Source organism: Suricata suricatta, chromosome 7 (genome assembly GCF_006229205.1).
Source record: "Suricata suricatta isolate VVHF042 chromosome 7, meerkat_22Aug2017_6uvM2_HiC, whole genome shotgun sequence".
Lineage (NCBI taxonomy): Eukaryota > Metazoa > Chordata > Mammalia > Carnivora > Herpestidae > Suricata > Suricata suricatta.
In genome coordinates, this window is record NC_043706.1 from 12541263 (window position 1) to 12562782 (window position 21520).

At 46.4% G+C, this 21520-nt stretch overlaps 1 long non-coding RNA gene across 1 annotated transcript in view; it reads left to right on the forward strand.

Annotated features, from left to right (window-relative positions):
- Positions 1-8802, forward strand: part of LOC115296871 — a 233322-nt gene extending 224520 nt beyond the window's left edge. The window contains exon 6 of the long non-coding RNA XR_003911105.1: positions 8231-8802. This is a non-coding gene — a long non-coding RNA (uncharacterized LOC115296871). The remainder of the gene's footprint in view (positions 1-8230) is intronic.
- Positions 8803-21520: the final 12718 nt, after the last annotated feature.

The window sequence follows — 21520 nt, forward strand, 5'->3', positions numbered from 1 at the left end:
TTTGGGAGAGTGTCTCTGTGGTAAGCATGTTATTCTGATTTTTATTCCTTTTCTTTCTGTCATAATAACTGTGCATTGGATTTGACCACAATCCTATTTGGTGCTCCTTCTTAACTAAGTGAAATGAGTGTTCTGAATTTAGGGGCAAGGAATGGGCCAGAAAAGCTTTTCTAGCTACTAAGCTCTAGGGCTCCCTCTTCTGTTGTTCCCATGAAATGACAAAATAAGATTCGTACATTCTTAGCTAGCTGTCTCCTTGGCTTCTCTTCACTTTTATCCTTTTATCTGCCCCCTCCCTTTTCTTTGACCTTGTTGTTACTGTCATCCTCAATGTGGACTCTACTCTCAAAAGTTTCTCCTCTGGGTAGTTGAGTCCTGGAAAGAAGCTTCGTTTTATTGATTTTTTTATATATTTTAAATTTTTTATTTATTTTGAGAGAGAGAGCCTGAGCAGGGGAGGGGCAGAGACAGAGGGAAAGAGAGCGAATCCCAAGCAGCCTCCACACCACGGGTGCAGAGTCCCATGTGGGGCTCGAGCCCATGAACTGGGAGATCATGACCTGAGCTGAAACCAAGCATCACATGCTTAACTGACTAAGCCTCCCAGGGGCCCCTTGATCTTAAGAGTTTATCAACTCCATGCCACCCAGGCACTTTCAGACCTTCCTACAGTCTCTCGCTCTCCTCCTCATGAACTGGATTCTGCAGGATTCCTGGCCGGTGATGTTGCTGGGTGCACAATAGCTCACCAAACTGCTTCTCTTCCAGTGAGGACCTTCTGGAGATTTGGGGCTTCTTATCATAAAGCCTACCCACTGCCTCTTCTCCAACTTTCTCCTACCGGGGGACCACAGCTACTTGGCTCTGTAGCTCTAATGGTTTGGCCACACCCATTTGCATTTGCTAGTTTATGAGCTTCTCGGCTCCCTAATTTGTTTTGGTTTACTCCATGGAATTTGGGTTTGTGTGCAATCCTAATCTCTGTTTCATCATCGGCATTGTTGTGGGGAATGGGGAGTGGGCGGGGATTCTGAGAAATTCAAAAACTCTGCCCTCCAGACTCTGCCAACCATGGACTTCTCTGAGCCCTCGCTGTGGTCTTTCCATAGTGCTGTCATTGGTCGAGAAGATGATTTTGCTAAATGCCATCCTTCTGGCTTCAAACTAAAAACACTGCCAAGCATGAAAAAGTTGGTTTTGATTCTAATTCTAGTAAATAGTTTGTAGAGGAAAACGATAAAGTGCCTTGAAAAACAACACACCACCACTATTGTCACCTCTTAAAGAGATCGCCAGCTGTACTTGGTATTTGTTTGAAGTGAGCACATAGGGAATGACATTGTTCCATATACCATTTCTAAATTACCAAGGTCAGTAACTCGGAATCCATGCAAAGACACAATGTATGTCAGGGCAAAGGATGGATTAGGATTGTGGGCTCTCAGTAAACGGTAGGTCTGTGACAGAACAAACCCCGTGGGTCTTTCTGATACACATTCAAATGACCTGGGCACACAGGTCAACCTCTGCCCTTTTCTCTCCCCGACCATCCAGAAGTTCCTACCTCCCCAAAGCAACTTGTTAACACCTTGAAAATGTAGTTGCCAGATTGCCACTGACGATCACATTTTCCTTCTTGGCTCTTCATAGCTAGAGATTAGCGCACAAAAGAGAAGATACACCTTTTCTATTTTGTGCTTTTTAAATTCTCTGAGGCCCTTCATGGCGTGGAAGCCAGGATCAGCAGACAAATGTGTAGCCTCCGTTACATTTGACACCTTTTGGCAAAGGGTCTGCCTCCTGGGGAGCTTAAATTTAGATCCACTGAGAATCTGAGAAATTTGGTAATGGAAGGAGAACTTGGGATTTTCCTCTTTGGGAAGCTTTCTTTATTAAATTCCATTAGTGATTCTGTTCAGCTCTGTTCCCAGGTTACGTGAGGGACTAGAATAGCGGCATGAACTGCTTCTTCCTCTCAGCCTGACTTCTTCATTCAGCATTGACCCAGGGCCACCCGGTTCCAGGCTGAAGGGGCTTCCCGCATAACCACCAGCCTCTTCTCTTCGTATTACTTTGTCCTTTCTGTATATATTTTCCTGACATCCTCCTTGCTGGGTCTTTAAGTGTAAAACAGATAATGTAAACAGTAAGCGGGCTAGCCATATAACCATATATGCTCCGTGTATGAGAGTCTATGGAGGGAAAACAACCTGGCATTCCTTAGCTCACTGGTCAAGTTGACTTGGCTTCTCATTTTTAACTAAAGTTGCCTATTTATAAGGCAGAGAAATTGGACATCCCCTTGACCTTCCACTTTAGAACTCTGAACTCTGACCCAAAGGCTGGCATTTTCTGTGCTGTGTTGCAGATCAGCTCTCTGCAATGTGTCACGCTTGTAATGTTTTATTTAGTTCAGTTTAGTTTAGTTTTTGTGTGTGTGTGTTTTATTTATTTTTGAGAGCGAGAGAGACAGCGTGAGCAGGGGAGGGTCAGAGAGAGAGGGAGACACAGACTGTGAAGACAAGCTTCAGGCTCTGAGCTGTCAGCACAGAGCCTGATGCGGGGCTCGAACCCACAAACCGCGAGATCATGACCTGAGCTGAAGCCGGACGCTCAACCAACTGAGCCACCCGGGCGCCCCCGCTTGTGATGTTTTAAATAGGGACAAGAAGGGAAGAGAAATAAAGAAGAGCTGTTTAATTCAGCCAAAGGCCTTTCAACAGCGTCTGCGGTTTTCTTTCCTTGCTCTGCACAGGGCAGGCATTTCAGACCCTCTAAGCACGACCCCTAAGGAGACCCTGACCATGGTCTTGGCCTCTCCTGCTGGCACGCTGCTGCTCCTTGAGCAAAGTCGTCAGCAGGGCCAGAGTTAGTGCGGCATCCACTCCTGGATGAGGCCCTGTGGGGAAGGCATTTCTAGATGCAGGAAGTTCCTCTGCACCTTCTGCCACCCAGCTTCCTTGGTCACGGCCAGACTCTACTCCGTCCGGAGCCAACTCAGCCATTTAGGACGCCGTGGGCAGAAAGCCCATCCTTGCGTGCGCTGGCACAGAGAGGAATACTGATCCTTAGACCTTAATCAGATTATGGTAAGAACAGGAAGCAACACAAGGAGTTACGATTTTCTGTGTTTCTTGGTAGAAAACAGTTCAACAAAACTCTCCAGGAGGCTCATCCGTTCTGTAGGGGTTTGGCAGAAGAGTAACCAGTGGGGTTGAGAATTGTCCCTTGGCTCACCAGCCGCCGCTGCCTCTCCTTCTGGTGGCCCAGCTGCCTCGCTGTCTCCCCAGCAGCTTAGTACACGATGCGTGGGGAAAATGTGGACATCAGATGAGGGAAACGGAAATCCGCCACACGCCTGTGCCACGAAGCCCTCGCGTGTGTGCCACTGTGACATTTGCATGTGCTGTTTGATGCAACTTGGCCGTGACCAGAACCTTCCGTGGGGCCAGTACTAAATGCACTCCTGCCAGCAACCAGTACACCTATTAACAAACGCAGAAAGGAGGGTAGCAGGTGGATTCTAAACATTCACATTCGACAGCCCCAGAGCGCAGTCCTCAAACCTCTTCGGCCCTCCTGTTGATCCCTTAAGTTGGCCTCAAAGCTGACACTTCTCCAGCCCGTCCTTGCTTTTCCACGTGACTTTCGTATCCCACTGCCTGGAAGACATCCCCATCTGTGTGAGCTCTTGACCTTCTCCCTCACCTGCCCCGCCCGCCCTTCCCACATCTGGAAATGGCAGCTCCCTCCTCCCATTGGCTCTGGCCAAAGGCTTTGACTCTGTTTTGACTCCTCTGTCTCCTACACAATGCCCCTGCTCCCCTCCACCATCACCTCTGGCCTGGAATATTCTCATAGCCTCCTAACTGGCCTCTCTACCACCACCTTTGCTGCCATAAAGTATATCATCAACACAGCCTCCAGAATGGACGTGTTAAAACAGAGTTCAGATATGGTCATTCCTCTGATCGAAACCTGCCAGGGGCCTGGCAGTTCATTCAGAATGAGAACCAGAGAGCTTATCTTGGCCGGAAGAGCGCATCACAGTCCGGCCTGCCCCGCCTCTGACTCCATTTCCTGCTCGCTCCCCTCCCCCCACAACGTAGCTTGCCCCAGTCCCAGCCACACCAGCCCCCACCTGGATGCTCTTTCTTTACCCTGTCAGGCAGGGGCCTGCCCCAGGCCATTTGTGCTTTTAGTTCCTTCAACCTGAAATGCTCTTCCTTAGGTCACCACATTGCTTCTTTCATTTTCTCAAGGCTTTTTCTTTAATGTCATTGTCTCTATGGAGCCTATCTTTGTTTTTTAATATTTTTTAAAATTTATGTTTGAGAGAGAGGGAGACAGAGTGCGAGTGGGGGAGGGAGGAGAGAGAGAGAGGGAGACACAGAATCCAAAGCAGGCTCCAGGCTCAGAGCTGTCAACACAGAGCCCAATGCAGGGCTCAAACTCATGAAAGGTGAGATCATGACCTGAGCTAAAATCGGATCCTTAACCGACTGAGCCTCCCAGGGGCCCCTCTATGAAAGGGCTCTTGAGACACTTCTAAAAATTGTATTCCAGACCCCTGCCTTAGCTCTTTTCTGTTTATCGATCTCCTTAGCATGATCACCATATAATGGAAAATATTTCATTGTGAAACTTGTGTGTTTATTTCCATGAGGATAGATCATTGTTTTTGTTGTTGACCATTCTGTCCTGGAGTCTAATACAGCGCCTGACACATAGATCCACAATGAGTAAATTGGTTGAGCAAGCATCGACAAGAATAAAAAGACTAGCATTTCTTGAGCAACTACTATTTGTCAGGCACCGTGCTAAGTGATTCATACTTATTAAGTCTCCCAACAAGCCAATAGGTAGGCGTTATTTCTCTTCTGGTACAAATGAGAAAGTGGAGCTCTAGAGAAATTCAGTATTTGCCTTCAATCTCATCGCTAAATAGGAGAAGCCAGAACAGCCTTACAGTGCCATGTGCAGAGCCTGTGCCCTCATCTGTTACACTCTATGGCCCCGTTAGAAGACAGCCCACACATGCTCATCCACTGGCTCCGGCTTGGCCCTCATCCACTGCAGTCCACACTCCTGTGTCCTCTGGAGGTCGTCCATGATTTCCATGTCCTTGGATCTACTTGTGCTTTTACCACCCTCTTCTGATGCGATCTCTCAACAGCCTTGCCAGGGATGCTCACTGCCTCCTTTTACAACACCCTCTTACCGTGGCTTCCTTAACACCATTCTCTTCTGATGTCCATCCTACCCTTCTGGTCCGTTCTTCCTGATGCAGTTTTCAGAGTTCCTCCTCTGCATGCTCTCCACACCCCCACGTCAGCACTCCTCACGGCTCAGTCCTTGGTCCCCTTCTCTCCTCCGGTCATGTTTTCACCCCAGATGATCTCATCCCAACTCCCAGCTCCCTGATGGACACAGACTCCTGCACCTTCAGGCCAGATGTCTCCACAACCTTGGAACTCTCTACCCAGCTGCCTACCTAGCAGTTAGCTCTCTTTAGATATCACAAAGGCACCTTTACTGAACGTGTTCAGGGCGAAAGTTATAACCCGCTCCCTCCCACCAAATCTTTTCTTTGGCCTGTTCTCCATCTCAGCCACAGGCATCATCTAGTGTCCCAGGATAGATGACTAAAAGCCATCCTTGAAGTGTTCTTCTCTATCTTCCTCTACCTCTGTCACCAAGTCCTACTGATCCCATGTCTTAAACATCTTTCGAATCTACCCACTTCTCCCCATCCCCACACCCACCCTACCAGTGCTCCCGCCTTCTCTCTAGGAGAGTCCACTTCATTGACCTTATCCTACTTCCAACCATTCCCCATCACCCCGTACTTTTCTTTGAGAGCTCTTTTCACACATGAGCTTATTCTTTTGTGTGATTATGTCATTTATATCTTTTCTCCCCAGCTAGAATATAAGCTCTATGAGCTCTCATGCTTGTTTTCCTCATTCGATCTGTACCTCCTGGCAGCTTAGTGCCAGACATAGAGGAGACAGTCCACATATATTTGATTTGTTGGCTGAAAAAATAAGGTTGAGGGGCGCCTGGGTGGCTCAATCGGTTAAGCATCCGACTTCGGCTCAGGTCATGATCTCACAGTTTGTGGGTTCGAGCCCCACATTGGGCTCTGTGCTGACAGCTAGCTCAGAGCCTGGAGCCTGTCTTCGGATTCTGTATCTCCCTCTCTTTCTGACCTTCCCCTGCTTTCTCTGTCTCTCAAAACTAAATTTAAAAAAATAAGGCTGAGATGAAATGAGAAGAATATTCAAAAGCAGATAGAAAAGTGTGCTGTATAGGACAGCCCTATAATAAATAGATGGTTATTTCTAGCGCTGAGTCATCAAAGAAGGGTTAAAATTTGTTTCTTATTCTCTATTGTAAAAGGCAGATACATAGAGACAAAACTATGAAAGAAACAAATCTTTGTGGTACCTGGGTGGCCCAGTGGGCTGAGTGTCTGACTCTTGGTCTCTGCTCAGGTTATAATCCCACGGTTCATGAGTTGAGAGCCCCACATCAGGCTTTGTGCTCATGGCACAGAGCCTGCTTGGGATTTTTGTCTCTCCTCTCTCTGCCCCTCCCCTGCTTGTGCACTTGCTCTCTCTCTTTCTCCCTCAAAATAAATAAACTTTAAAGAAAGAGATTAAAAAAAGAAATCTTAGAAAAATATCCATTCAGTAAGCAAAGTTTTAAGAAGGTGAAGAGAGGGGCGCCTGGGTGGCTCAGTTGGTTAAGTTCTAGATTTCTGCTCAGGTCATGATCTCATGGTTCATGGGTTCCAGCCCCACATCAGGCTCTGTGCTGACAGCTCGGAGCCTGGAGCCTTCTGCTTTGGTTTCTGTGTCTCCCTCTCTCTCTGCCCCTCCCCTGCTCATGCTCTGTCTCTCTCTCTCTCTCTCAAAAATAAATAAACGTTAAAAAAAGATGAAGAGAGATTAAGTTAATTTATGCCACTACTTCATTTCCTGACAATGCAGACAAATGTTTACATCCAACTGTGAGTACAAATCCCATGTCCTCGCTTATCCGTGCCAATAGAGGCTGAGGCAACACAGATAATTGAAATTACAGTGAATAAGGAAAGAGATTGATTGATTTGCATGCTTTTCCTTAATCATGGAGGAATTGCCAGAGAATCTAAAAAATGGGCAACAGGAAAAGGGAGAAACAGTAAGAATCTTGGATAACCCTCCATGGGATAATTAAGATTTACCCGGGTCTGTTTTGATGTGTGCACATGTTTCTGCGCACGGAAAAGGATGAACCCACAAATATTATAAATGCCAGTTTTCGAAGGCTTTTGGAAAACGCAGCCCGCAGCATATGGTATCAAATTAATTTAGGGTTTCACTTGTTTCCATCTGACTTGGGCACATTGAATTATGAGATAATAGTTTGGCATCGTGTTCATGGCACTTTGCATAAGCCTCTCAATGTCACAAAAATTCTCTGAGGTTAGAGGATGTGTGGTGACTCTTGCTTCCCAGATGAGGAAACAGAGGCATGGAGCCCGTCTGTGGCTTGCCTGAGCTTTGGAAATGATTCCTCAGAGAGCTGTCAAGACCTAGGGCTACAGACTGTGGCTGCAGCATCCCCGTTTCTGCTTTTACTTTGAGAGCCATTCTTATTTTCCTTCTCTTTCATGCTGTCAAATGCAGCCTGTTTCATCCTGCTGCCCATCACATTAGACAGAAGAAAGAACTTGAAACAGGATGGGTCATGTTGGACAATAAGGAGCTGCACACCCGAATTCCATCAAGACATAAATGCATCTGTGGCCCCAAAGGTGCTAAAACCTGACAAGGGTGTTTTATGTCAGCCTTACTTGGGCTCCGTGTGGCCATAAGATGCTTAACCTGGAAAAACGTCCCTCTCTGTGTGTAGCCACAGGTCATAGTAGTTACCACCTCTAAGATCTCCTAAGAACATTTGGTTTTCCTTTGCTTCCTTAAAGCCAAATATAAAATTTAATTTGATATTGCAGAGCTGTTTCCCCTACAGTCCTTGCAAAACTTGGTGTATCCGCTAATTGTATTAAAGTCGCAGATGAAGAAGCATTCTAAAGGTGCGGATTACCAATTACCTTTTGGCAGAGCGATTATGAACTAATGACTAATGACAGTAGGTACAGCATTCAGCTGCCACATGAAATCCAAAAAATAAAATAAGACTTTGCCTCCCGTGTAGGTAATTATTCTATCAATCTTTATAGATGTGTCCAAGATCTCTCCAGACCTGCCTTTTTCACCCAGTCCCCAAATCTGATGCACAGAGGAAAATCATTGGGCTCCAAACCCACCACCTGTTTGTTGTATCGATGCTGTGGATGAAGCTGGATGCTGCATAGCGAAAGGCCCTTGCACATCTTCAGAGCGGAATGTGATTGTTGTATGTTACTCTGAACCGAGAGGTGAGGACTTAGCTCTGTAGCACCTCAGAAAATATCCAGAGAGTTTTAAAACATTATTTTTGAGAGATTGGAATACATGGAAACCCAGAAGGTTTGAATGTCGGCCCAGACGTTGGCAGACTTCCATTCAGATTCCGTTGTGAGTAAAATGTGTACTCAGCAACTAGGTTCAAGCCCTTAGTAGTTTGTAAGCACATCTCTCGGCTTTTTCTAGATCGTTGCAGAAAAAAATAGGTTAAGCAAATTTTGTGGTGGTGCTTATGCACGCACAGACATGCATGAAGCTTCTGCATCTTCCAAACTTGGAAAGCATATTTTAACAGCACAAGTATATCTGTGCGTTTGATCTACATCAGAGCCTCTTTTTTCTTCTCTTCCTCACATGCTTTTTAATTATATCGTTTAAATGTTTTACCTATTAACTCTGTTTGGTCTTCAAGCTGTAAACATCACACACAGCTAATAAGCTTTAGGAAAGAAAAGGAAATTGACATTTAGTATAGAGGTTCTACAAAACCAATGAAAAACTATGCAAATGAGCTATAGAACAGACAGATTTGCATATCCTTGTTGGTTTCATGATGATATTCTCAGCATGAGCCTGGCAGACTTGCCTTTTTACCTCTTGGGATGATGCATGGACTCGTGGTAGAGCCCTGCAGGGTCAATTTAACAAGTGTAACATTGTGATTTTCCATGTGGTTTCTCAGAACCACTGAGCAAAATGTGACGATAAATAGTGACAGAGGAAATCGATTTTTGAAGTAAATACTTTTGGAGGCTGGGGGTGGGAGGGGGTGTTGGGAGGGACATCCTATCGGTCTTTAATGTTGCCAAGGTAGGACGAGCAATTTTTGGCACTGATGCTATGGCATTTCAAAGTATATGTTGTATGTACACACACACACACACACACACACACACACATACACTCACTCACTCACCAACTCTGCCACTCTCCTGATACCATCACACCCACCCCAAAACTCCTGCCCAGGACTCCTTAGACTGCATCACGGTCTCTCATCAGAAAAGCAGGCTAGGGAGTCTCCTTTTGCCACTATCCTGTAGGAAAAATAGCCTGATTAATAGTACATGGTGTCAGACATTGATATATGGAAACACACTTGCATAGGGCTAAGAAGGATTTGGGTATTGTCAGGACCAGGATTTGAACTCAGCTCGGGCATCCCTGCCTCCCTGGGTTTCTCACCCATAAAGAGGTATAATGAGGTAGCTGTGAGATTAAACGAGAGACAGTATGCAAACCGTCTTCAAAGTGCATCGCTTATAGTAAATACCTAATAGTACCATTATCTGGAAACACTTTCAAAATCATCACCATGTTTTCCTTTGTAAAATGCAACTTTAAAAAAAATCAGAGTAGCTTTCTGAAGAAGAGAGAGGAAATGAAATTCGCCCCTGAAATGTACTTGGAGGATCTTAGAGGGTCTTTTCCAAGTTGTTATAAAACACCTCTGAAGTAAATTTGCCCATTTCTGCCCACACCAATTCTATAACATTCCAGGAATAAAATCTGCACTTGGGTTTAAAAATAAAATGTGTGGAACAAACTGAATTAGAAGTCGTTGGCAGACATCCCCCCCAGTAGAATGTTCTCTCAATTGGTGGTATTGCAGTAAAAGAGAAAATGTATATTTCTTTTAAATCTGCCCCTCGCCCCCCCCCCTTCAGCTTGTTGGGTTTCTCTATTGTGGAAACCCCAGGATCCTTGGATTTCATCTCACCCCCCTCTGATATCTGCACCCCCCACCACCCCCTGAAAATAAACCACATCCGCAGACCCTCCTTCCCGAGAAAGCGCCAGGCAGAGCTGTCCTCTGATACCGTATATGTGCATACCGGACGGCGCAGAGGGCCGGCACGGAAACATGGGCGGCTCGGATGTGTTCCGTTGTGAAGGCTGCCAAGAAAGAGAAAAATTCTCCCATGTAGTCACATCTCTCCCGCCTCTTTTTTCTTCTGTAAATATCCAGGCCCTTTTTAGAGAGGCTTTTGAGACTGTGTTATCCCAGCAAATGCCATTAACCTTGGATGTGCACAGTACCCCCCAATCCTGTATGAATGGCTTAGTCAAGAGTGTCCGATAAAATGCAATTGCAGGTTTGGGTGGAGAATCTTGCTACTACACACACACACCCCACAACACACATGTGCATATGCACACACACACGCACACACAACACACACCCTACCCACCCCCAACCCATCATTGCCATAGAAATTATGTAAAAACTAGACATTCTCCTCTCCCTCACACAAGCAATTGCATCTTTCCCAAAAATGGAAGAGGAAAAAGCTTTCTTTGGCTGAGCCATATGCAAAAAATTGTGGAACATCTGTGTAAGTAACAACATACAACAAGACAAATTATTTGGTGGTAAAAGGCAAAGCCCTTGTTTCAAAAACATGTCTGGAGATAGTGTGTATACAGAACCTTGCTTTGTGTTAATTACGCATAATAACTGTCAGCTTCACGGACCATGGGCTGGGCTCTCAATAACTCAAGGCCTTTTCCTGTTTTGTTCTTTCCTTCCTTCCTTCCTCCCCTCTTTCCTTCTTCCCTTTCTCCCTCCGCCTCCCTCCTTCCGCCCCTTCTTCCCTCCCTTCTTTCCTTCCTTCCTTGCTTCCTAGCTTGCTTCCTTCCTTTCTTCCTTCTCTCTCCTTTTTGATTGATGTTGAACTAACTCTATAGCTTAATTCCAATAGTTGCTGTGACCTGGAAGATGAAATGCGAAGCGCAGGGGATTTGGTGGCTCACATTTGGAACTGTCGGGGTGGGCAGATATCCCCCTTACCCCCGATCCGTCTACAGTTAGCCTCCAGTAGGAATCGAAGACCTAGGTGTGGGCTTCCCTTGGTACTCTGTCTTACTGGGTGATCTTGGGAAAGGATGCACTTAGCTGCCCCTGCCTCTGTTTCTCCATCTGTCCAGGGGAGATGGTAACACCTGCTTGTGGTTCTTACATGGATCACATGGGACTAAAACTGTCAAACTCGGGTCCTGTCCTAAGAGAAATTCTGACGCTGTTATTTTTTTCTGCTAAAAGGGCTCACAGCATCTCTTGAGCACCTGCTGTCAACATTCTTTGCGTGTTGGGCAGTGCCAGTGAGAGGCGTGGGGTCTGTCCAGTCAAGAAAAAGGAATTTACAAGATGAGATGTCTCTTTATGGGGAAAAGGTAATAGGGCGGAGTTTACATCTAGGGCTCTTAGGGAGAGAGGCCCCCATACCCACAGCTCCGCAGGTGCCCTTAGCTCTCCGCACATGGTGAGGAGGAAGCAGGTGCAGTGACTGGTAAGCAAGATGATGTCTGTCAGCCTCCCCAGCCTTCCTTCCCTCTGCTCCCCATCGGCACCCCGTGTTCCAGCCACACCTAACTCCCATCGTGATGCCAGCATTCCCTACACATTCACATCCCTGTTCCCCTTCATTCCGACCCAGCCCGTCGAGTCCCCCACCCGCCGTCATAGTTCAACCCCCCCCCACCTGTCTGCGCCACAATCCTGTCTAACCGCAAAGCCAGCCTGTCCCTCCTTTGCGTTACCAGATTCCCGTTTATTTTTTATATACTTCTTTGCTATTTATAACACTTAGCCCTGCCTGCCTGACAGGGTAGTTAGCTGTGGAACTGTCAGAGCAGAAACGGGCAGCCCAGCATGCCAGTTCGCTGCCTGAGTTCAAGTCCGCCCTCTGCCAGCCACTAGCACTCTAATTGGGCTACATACTTCCCTTCTCCATCGAGTTTCCTCCCTTGCAAATGTGGCTGAAGAATAGCTACCTCACGAGCTTGTGGTGGGCTTGAATGGAAGCCCAGCTCTTACAACGGTGTGTAAGCATTTAAGAGCATATTGGGGAGGGGCGGATACGGGCTGTGTCTTGTTTACACCCGCGTGCTCTCACTGTACATTACACATAGAAAAGACCCGATCCATCAACAGCAATGTCAGTATCAGGTACATTGAGCAACGTGAAATCTGTTCATTTGAGTCAGCTAAATAATTCAGAGCGCCGCAAACCTCCACTCCTACAGCCTCATCCCTCTAGTCACTGAAAATCTGTGAGGAATCAAGAGTCTTTCAAAACAACCTCAGAGCCCTGTGGAATACATTTTCAATCGTCTCCATGCGTCTGCTTTCTCTTTCGGGTGCAGACAGTTAGCAGAGCCCGATTATAAGGCATGCATATGTATGCAACATTATTTTGCAGAAGCTGAATGAAAGAACGGGAGTTGTATCCTGCCTAAATGTTTCCATCCAAGCTTCTGGGGCCAAATGCCCTAAATACTGGAGGCAGTTAAGGTCACTTGAAAACTGGAGCCCTCAATGCTCTGGCTCATGCTTTAGATGCATTCACAGCAGATCAGGTAGAAGACAGTATGAAAAAAAGGCAACCTTTGCTTAGAGCCTTTGTAATAATATCAGACGTGTGAGACTGTGTTTTTGAGTGCTTGTGTGTGTGTGTGTGTGTGTGTGTGTGTGTGTGTGTTTCTGTTTAACCTTCATGCAAGAAACAGGAAAGTAGCTTTCCCCTTGGAACCAGTTCACCCCCCATAAAGTTTACTCAGTCATTCTGAGTTCACCCCCCACGACATCCATCATGCATAGGGCACCCCCCCTCCCCGCCCACAGCAGAATTAGCCAGTACAAAATGTCAGTAGCACCGAGGGGGAGAAATGCTGTTGAGGAACGTCTATCTTATCTGCCCTGGAGACAGCATGGCGCCCATCAGAGGCCACCTCTGGACCTGGACCATCCACTTCTACCAAAATCCCCACCCGGGTTCTTCCTTCCCCGCCCCCCCCGAAACCCAGTCCATGAAAATAGACTCTGGGGGCAGGGAGGGGGCTTCAGGTGAAGATGTAGAGGGGCTGGTTCTGACTCTGTCCTTTGCAGGCAGATTATTTCTACTCAATTGGAATACTGCCTTGAATTGGATTTTTTACTATTGGGTTTTTTTCTTAATGTTATGGTTTCATGAGACAAGATACACGCAGAAGCAGAGGAGAGTTAAAGCAAGAGGAGAGTGCAGGATGGAGGGAGAGGGAAGCCAGAAAGAAAAAAGGAGAAAGAGGGGAGCCTGGATGGCTCAGTCAGTTGAGCGTCCAACTTCGGCTCAGGTCATGATCTCACAGTTCGTGAGTTTGAGCCCTGTGTCAGGCTCTGTGCTGACAGCAGCTCAGAGCCTGGAGCCTGCTTCGGATTCTGTGTCTCCCTCTTTCTCTGCCCTTCCCTGATTCATTCTCTCTCTCTCTCTCTCAAAAATAAATAAACATTAAAAACAATGTAAAGGGGAGAGAGAGAGAGAGAGAGAAGGGGGGGTAGGTACACAAATGAAGACCCACTTAGTTTAATGGTCTGGAGTTTTCAGCTAGAGGTTTTGTTGCCAAAGTCTGGCCATCCTACACACACACACACACACACACACACACACACACACACACACACACACACACCACTCCACCACCACACGAAGGCCAGGTGGCTCCTGCTTACATACACGGCTTGGCACTTTTACTCTTTGGCGAAGACCACTTCACACATGAACAACACAGCCTCCGCCCAGAGATTTGTCATCCATCTGCTTCCAGAAGGCCTGTCTGTTTCCCTCCCAAATGGGTCCAATCCACATTTTCCTTTGGCCAGGGTGGCTTACCAGCAGCTTCTCCATAAGGTCCATAATTGCAATTTCTCATTCTCATTTGCCTGGCTGGCTTCACCCTTCTGTCCTCTCTCTCCGCCTCCCCAGCAAGTCCCCCCACCCGCCCAGCCTCAGCCTTCTCCTTTTCTCTGAAGCCCTGTCAGAATGAATGACAGAATCAACTTCCTTCCCACCAAACGGCTCATTACTTATGACTTGAAAGCAGTGTTGCCTTCTGTCCTCACAAGGTTTTTCAGATTTCCCCCCAAATGATCTTCCTTCCAGAATGAAATAGCGGATGAAAGCCTTGCCTCTCACCCTCTCTAAGCTATGCTACTGTAGCAGTGTTGTGGGAAAATATGCCATTGAGTCTTCCCTTGTGATCTGCTCCAGCCTGGCTTTCCCCATATGCTTGTGGCAGACCATGGTTAATAGCGGTCTGTGAGCATCTGAGGCTAGCTCGGAAATCTAACTGTAATGTCACCGTGCCGAGATGGTGAACACTCTCCCTTCGTTCTGGAACACGGGGCCATCACTCCCTGGCAAACTACCAGTGGGACATGGACCACGACCTGTGACGTGGCTGCCATCTTTGTGGTTGAACAAGGGAGCCTGTGATGGGCACATGGGGGACCAGTGTCTCAGTCCTGACACCTCTCCCACATGACTTCTCATTCCTAAACTTTGAGAAGTGAGTAACACAAGTAGAGTGGATAGTGTGAGAACCATGACGTAAATCTAATAATAAACTCTTGGGATTTACAAGCAAAATGTCCATACTCAAGCTTAAGGGGCCCATTTTACAATGGAAAGGTTTTATAAAAACATCTGAAATCTGGAAGGAGAAGGAAAGATCTGCAGGATTCTTAAGAAGGTATGTAGAATCTGTAGCATCTAAGAGGTGTGAACTATACTTTTCTGCGGCTCACCACTGGGTAAGCTGGACCGATAATTCGACTTTGTCTACTGTAATATGTTCAGAACATTTCTAGACAGTAAATTAAAGGGGTAGACACTGGTAAAATGCTGCTTTACCAAAAGGCATTTTGGACAGACACACTTGAGTGAGGAATGCAGGTCCCTTTTGGGTGACTTTTGATGGGCAGGTTGGCCCAGTGAGGCAAAGCGAGCTCTCCTTTGCCCTGAAGGTGAAGTTTGTGGGCATGGCAATGTCCTAAGACAGAAAGCATGTGGGGGTATTTGGTTTGGCTCCAGTCCCTGAAATCCTGAAATCAAGCATCTTTAAAATATGAAAGAATTAGGAGATTTGCAGCATTTTAGATGAAGAAAGGCAGTAGCGAGGAGATTGTTCTGCGTTGGGTTGATTACTTTGGTACGTAATGGGCAGAGTCTTAGAGTCTGCAGAGGCATCTGGAGATCCGCGTTCATAGGAGGCTCTGGGTGCACAGTATAATGGGGAGCCGCCAACCCAGACCTGCCCCATCAGATGGTCCTGGAAAGTCCTCAGAGGAGATGTAGCACCAACAGTGGGGCTGCTCCAGTTGAAGAATTGTCTTGAAGGTTCTGAATGGCTCCTTAAGGGAGTCACAGAGCACCCACACGCCTACCACCCTTAGAACACGTCTCCCTTTCCCTCTTCACCTTGACTCCTAATCCGTTCAGAGATCCCAGCTGATTCCCTTTCATAAGGCCATCCCCAGGGAGATCCTCCAGAGGCTTCTGTGATCATTCTTCTGAGCACCTTCTAACTGGGGCAGTAGGTAAGGAAAACATGGAGGATTCCAGTTCATTCTTCATGGAATAGCTAGTTGGTTGTGGCGCATGGGCTGGTTTGCCCCTGTACCTGGAACAATGAGCAAAGCCTGGAAATAAGTCAGCTCCATATCGATACTGAATAGGCAAGGTTGGCCAGTGCCACTGGGGTTAGCTGGAAAGGGACGGTCAGTAAAGTCAGGCTCCCAACAAGGCTGAAAAGTCAACTATGGTTATCCAGATGGCTGCAGATGACTGAACAGTTGTGTGTGCAGCCCACCCCTACACACTTTCACACACACACACACACACACACACACACACACACACTCATGTGTTTCTTGCCTGTCTTCATTTTAATCCATAGCTCTGATTCAGCTTGTAGGAGAAATTGCCGTGGTGTCAAGATCATATTTGAACAGTAACAGATCAGAGATAGCATTTCAGCTTTCAGACTTGTTGATTAACAAATAAAATGTTATTCAGAGATTGGTGTGTGATAAGGATTCTCTCCATCCCTCAGCCCTATCACTAAAATGTCCCTTCATTAAAAATGAATTTTAGGGTACCTAGTGGCTCAGTCAGTGAAGCATCCAACTTCATCTCAGGTCATGATCTCATGGTTCATGGTTTCAAACTCCACATTGGGCTCTGTGCTGACAGCTCAGAGCCTGGAGCCTCCTTTGGATTCTGTGTCTCCCTCTCTGCCTCTCCCCTGCTCACCCTTTGTCTGTCTGTTTGTCTCTCTCTCTCTCTCTCTCTCTTTCAAAAGTAAATAAACATTTTTAAAAAACTTACAAAAAACTAATTTTAGAGTTCCCTCTCCAAAATTCATCACCTGAATCAGATCACATGTCATAAGACAATATTCTTCTTTTTTACTGAGATACAATTGTACACATAGCATCATGCAAGTTCAAGGTGCATTTGATACATTTACATTTTGCAATAGGATGTGTTGATTTGATACACTTACATTTGGCAGTCTGATTCCCACCATAATTAGCTAACACCTCTATCGCCTCACATAATTATCATTTCTTCTCTGTGTAATGAGAACATTTAGGGCCTACGGAGAGTAGAATGGTGATTACCAAGGGCTGGAGGAGGAGGACTAGGGAGGTGTTGTTGAAGGATCCAACCTTGGAACTACTAGTAGATAAATAAGTTCTAGAGACCCATCGCACGGCATAGTGGTTACATAATCAATCAATACTGTATTATGAACTTCAAGATTGCTAAGACCATACTTTTTCTTTAAAGTACCTTCCTGGAAATAATTTTTTTTTCAATAGTGAACCTTTAACATGTCCGAAACCTCTGACTTGCGAAAAAATGAAAGAACTGAAATTAGATCTCATTGGTCCCAGTCAGAAAAATTGAGGGGACAGAGGTGATGCACATCAAAGAAACATCTCTCCCTTGCAACTACTGTTGCCATGTGTTCTTTGTGGGTAGCATTTGCCCCCCTGGGGAGGCTCTCCTGAAGGAAGAGGAGTCACAGCGGGTCTTATAATGAAGGACACAAGGGCAGCTGGTTGGATGGATTCCATGTTTTCTTTGCTCCATGACCGGTGGGGCCTCTTTTGCCTCCGTCCCTGGGTTTACTAGTGAGAGTTCACTCTAGAGAAGGAACAGGACTCACGGATGCTCCTTGCCAGGATTACAGACACTCAGAACCCTTCTCTGTCAAGTGTTTCCAAGAAATGGGGAGCTTTGCAAGTCGAAGAGGAAGAACATCACTAAACGTCCCTAAAGAACTGTCCAGTGTTTTCCGGCAAAGATTTGGAAGGTACTGGAAGAGGAGGGTGCCCTGGAGCCACCAGGTAGTGACGCGAGCTACATGGTGGCACCAGGTGGGTGGAGAAGACCACGCATGGCTCCCTCTCGCCCACCCGCCACAGCCTCCGTGTCAGCAGAAACATTTGCTCAGCATGCACGTTGCCAAAGGACGTGAGTGTCCGATGTTTCTCGATGCAGCGTCTACCCTCTCTGTCTGGACCCTGCAAACGTGTGGCCCTCCCCAAGGAGAGCCGTAGGCGAAAAACGGAGGTAGTTCTGCTCCAACTTGGAATAAGTAGGGATATGATTTAGCCGTGGTTGTTTGTATACCAAGGCAAAAAAAATGGTTATGTGTTCCAGAAGATGAATATCTCATTTCAGCTTGCAACAGGTGCCAAAATTATACCATTAGAAGAAATACATGGGCAAAGGCCATGAAATGAGCTTAAAGGTGCATCTTGGCTAAATTGCATTTTTTCCACTACTTATCTCCATAGAAAATCATCAGTTTGGAACTTGACTGTGGCTGATTTTGACTTGTCATAGTGGCGGTTGACTCGATTACTGCCTACTTGGTCTGTAGGAGTGTGAGCCTACGTGTGCACACCCACTCCTCCACCACATGCGCGTGTGTCTGACCTTGCCCTCACCCTGGGGACTGTGTATCACTTTATCACATAATTCTAACCTGAGCATACAGGAGGCAGCCTGCTGTTTATGTTCAAAATACATTTTTTAAGTTTGTTTATTTATTTTGAGAGAGAGAGCAGGGAAGGGGCAGAGAGAGTGGGAGAGAGAATTCTAAAGAGGCTCTGCACCATGAGTACAGAGCCTGAAGTTGGGCTCAAACTCATGAACCCTGAGATCATGACATGAGCCGAAACCAAGAGTCAGACCTTAACCGACTGAGCCACCCAGGGGCCCCTCAAAATACATCTTGAAAAATGACTTTTTAGAAGAAAAAAAAAGACTCAAACCCAGGAAGTCTGATACATCCCTTTCCACCTCATAATCTCAGAGTCTTCTGTATCTGTTATTTAAAATTTACATATTTTACTTCTGGTTTATCCCAGGAGGAATGGGCAAATGTAACTGTTAGTGCAAAAAGTGATTTTGTTTCTTTTTCTTTTAAAAAAAAATTTTTATAGTTTTATTTATTTTTGAGACAGAGAGAGACAGAGCACGAGTGGAGGAGGGGCAGAGAGAGAGGGAGGGAGATACAGAATCTGAAATAGGCTCCAGGCTCTGAGCTTTGAGCACAGAACCTGATGCAGGACTTGAACCCATGAACTGTGAGATCATGACCTGAGCCGAAGTCAGACGCTTAACCGACTGAGCCACCCAGGTGCCGCTCTCTTTCTTTTCTGCTATGCCCTTGCTAATGCTAAAATGACCCCGCTGGTTGTTATGTGGGTGATGCGTGCCGTCTTCGTTTGGGTATGACTAATCTCTCCCTTCAGGGGATGGGAACCAATGCCCTTCCCCATCATATTAGATACAAACCTAAAACAAGAAGGCCAGGAAGCTTACATTCCCCTGGCCGCTTGAATTGGATGAGCCTTGTAAATAAATAAATACCAAGTGGTCCACTATCCTAATGTGCTGTCCCCGAACTCCACCTGGGAACCTTCTGGTTTCCCGTGCGCGTTGGCAGGGAAGCGTAGTAACCGTCCTGCCCAGCGAGAGTGGTTTTTACACGCCCAGCTGGGAAATGAGCACACGTCACGTGTAAATCGGGGTCAGACACGGGGATGGGCAGCTATGCAGCTAATGAGAAATTATGCAAAATTAGATGGATTATGTACATGTGTTCAGTTTTTGTCTCTTAGCAGTTTAAATCTTTAATTAAAATGCACATGACGGGCACAGCCTGTAACTGTTAGATTTTATATGCTCTGGTTGTAAAGTAATAGCCTTCCACGTTATTTTTATGGGTCATTCTATCTGGTGGCGACTTAGAATATAAAGCCATGTCCCAGCTTCCCAAAAGTAATGTCTGTTTTCTCACTTTCTAATAATTACTTCAGGTCTGAGAGTAACGACCCGTCACGGTGAATACAAATGAGTCCGCCCCAGGGCACGACTCACTGCGGATTGTTCGGGTCTGCGTTTTATCTCTTTGGGGCAGAGTAACAAGATCATTTATGGCTGGCCACCTGTATGCATGCTGCCCAGACTTTCTCAGGACACCGACGCAGTTTCTAGGAGAGTCTTCCTAAAACAGTTACCCCTTCAACAACACGGATCCATTTATACCTGAATCTTCTTCAGTAAATACAGTGTAGCACTCTAAATGTATTTTCTCTTCCTAATGCTTTTCTTAACATTTGCTTTTCTCTAGCTAACTGTACTGTCAGAATACAGTATATAGTGCATACAGTACATATGAAATATGTGTTAATTGACCGTGTTAATAGTGAAGCTTCCATCTGGCCCACAGTAAGCTCTTTGTAGTTAAGTTCTGAGGGAGTGAAAGTTACATGTGGATTTTCAACGGTGGAGTGGCGTGGGATTGGGCCCCTTAACCCCCTACGTTGTCCAAGCATCAACTGGACCCCAGATCAGTCTAATAGCTGAGCTATTGCGAAATAGAAACATGCATGTGTTTCGAATCATTCCCCTCCCCCATCTTCAATCTCTTAGGTGATACATATGGTACATGCATTTTGAGATTTATTTAGGATGCTGACATTCTGGGACTGGCTTACAAGATGGCTCATTTGTTTGGAGATCCCTAGAGACGGTGAAAGTCATACCACCGTATCGGTAGCCGCCTGCATGCCACAGAAGTAAAATTCAGCAGAGAGCACTCCAACTCCGTGTTTATGGGGACCATCAGTGCCGTTGTCATTTCCATTCAGTTCACATTATTTCGTGGGGATCTACATAATTGGCATTAGCGGGTGGCTTTCTATCATTTTGAGGGCACTCTCACGTTGCAGTAGAATATTTGCGGGCTCTGTGCTCCAAGACAGCAGTGTGGTGTGTGTATATACGTTGTATAAAATGTGCCCCCCAAACCATCCTTGATCCTTATATCTCTCTGCACCGGAAGTAAATGCCCTCTGATCATGGCCAACAAGGCCAAAGAATGAGGGCTCACTCTTTCAAGCTCTCTTGCACCCTTCCACTGCCCTCTCCTGGGAGGGGGGGGCGGCGGGGGATCAGAGCGGAGATGTGGACTTTGCCAGATGCTGGCAGAAAGCCCCGAGATTCCTTCCACTGTGTCTCCGGCTCATTCTCCCTCCCAGCCTAACCTCATTTGCTCCTGGACCTCATCAGTAGACACTGCCAGCTGCACACACACACATCCAGCCGTGTTTCCCCCATATCCCTTTTTTCTCAAGGCTCCTCTTGCACCCTTTGTGGTCATATTTGCTGATTTCTTTTTGTTTTTACTATTTATTTTGAAAGAGAGAGCACGCACGTGCACAAGCAGGGGAGGGGCAGAGAGAGAGGGAGACACAGAATCCAAAGCAGGCTCCAGGCTCCAAGCTGTCAGCACAGAGCCCCGTGTGGGGCTTGAATTTACAAACCACGAAATCATGACCTGACTGAGGTCAGACACTCAACCGACTGAGCCACCCAGAAGCTCCTATCTGCTGATCTCTTTAAGGGAAAGCATAGAATGTGGTCCAGCCTGGGTCTCACACCTTCTGAGGATGGCACCTCTTGTCCACAGCACGGGCACCCGACAAGGGAGGAGAGAGGTCCTTGTTATGGCAAGCCGTGTGGGCATCTTCGAACATTCATTCTGAATATTACTTTTAAAAAATGTATTTAATGTTTTATTTATTTTTGAGACAGGGAGAGACAGAACGTGAAAGGGGGAGGGGCAGAGAGAGAGGGAGACACAGAATCTAAAGACAGGCTCTAGGCTCTGAGCGGTCAGCACAGAGCCCGATGTGGGGCTTGAACTCACAAACGTGAGATCAT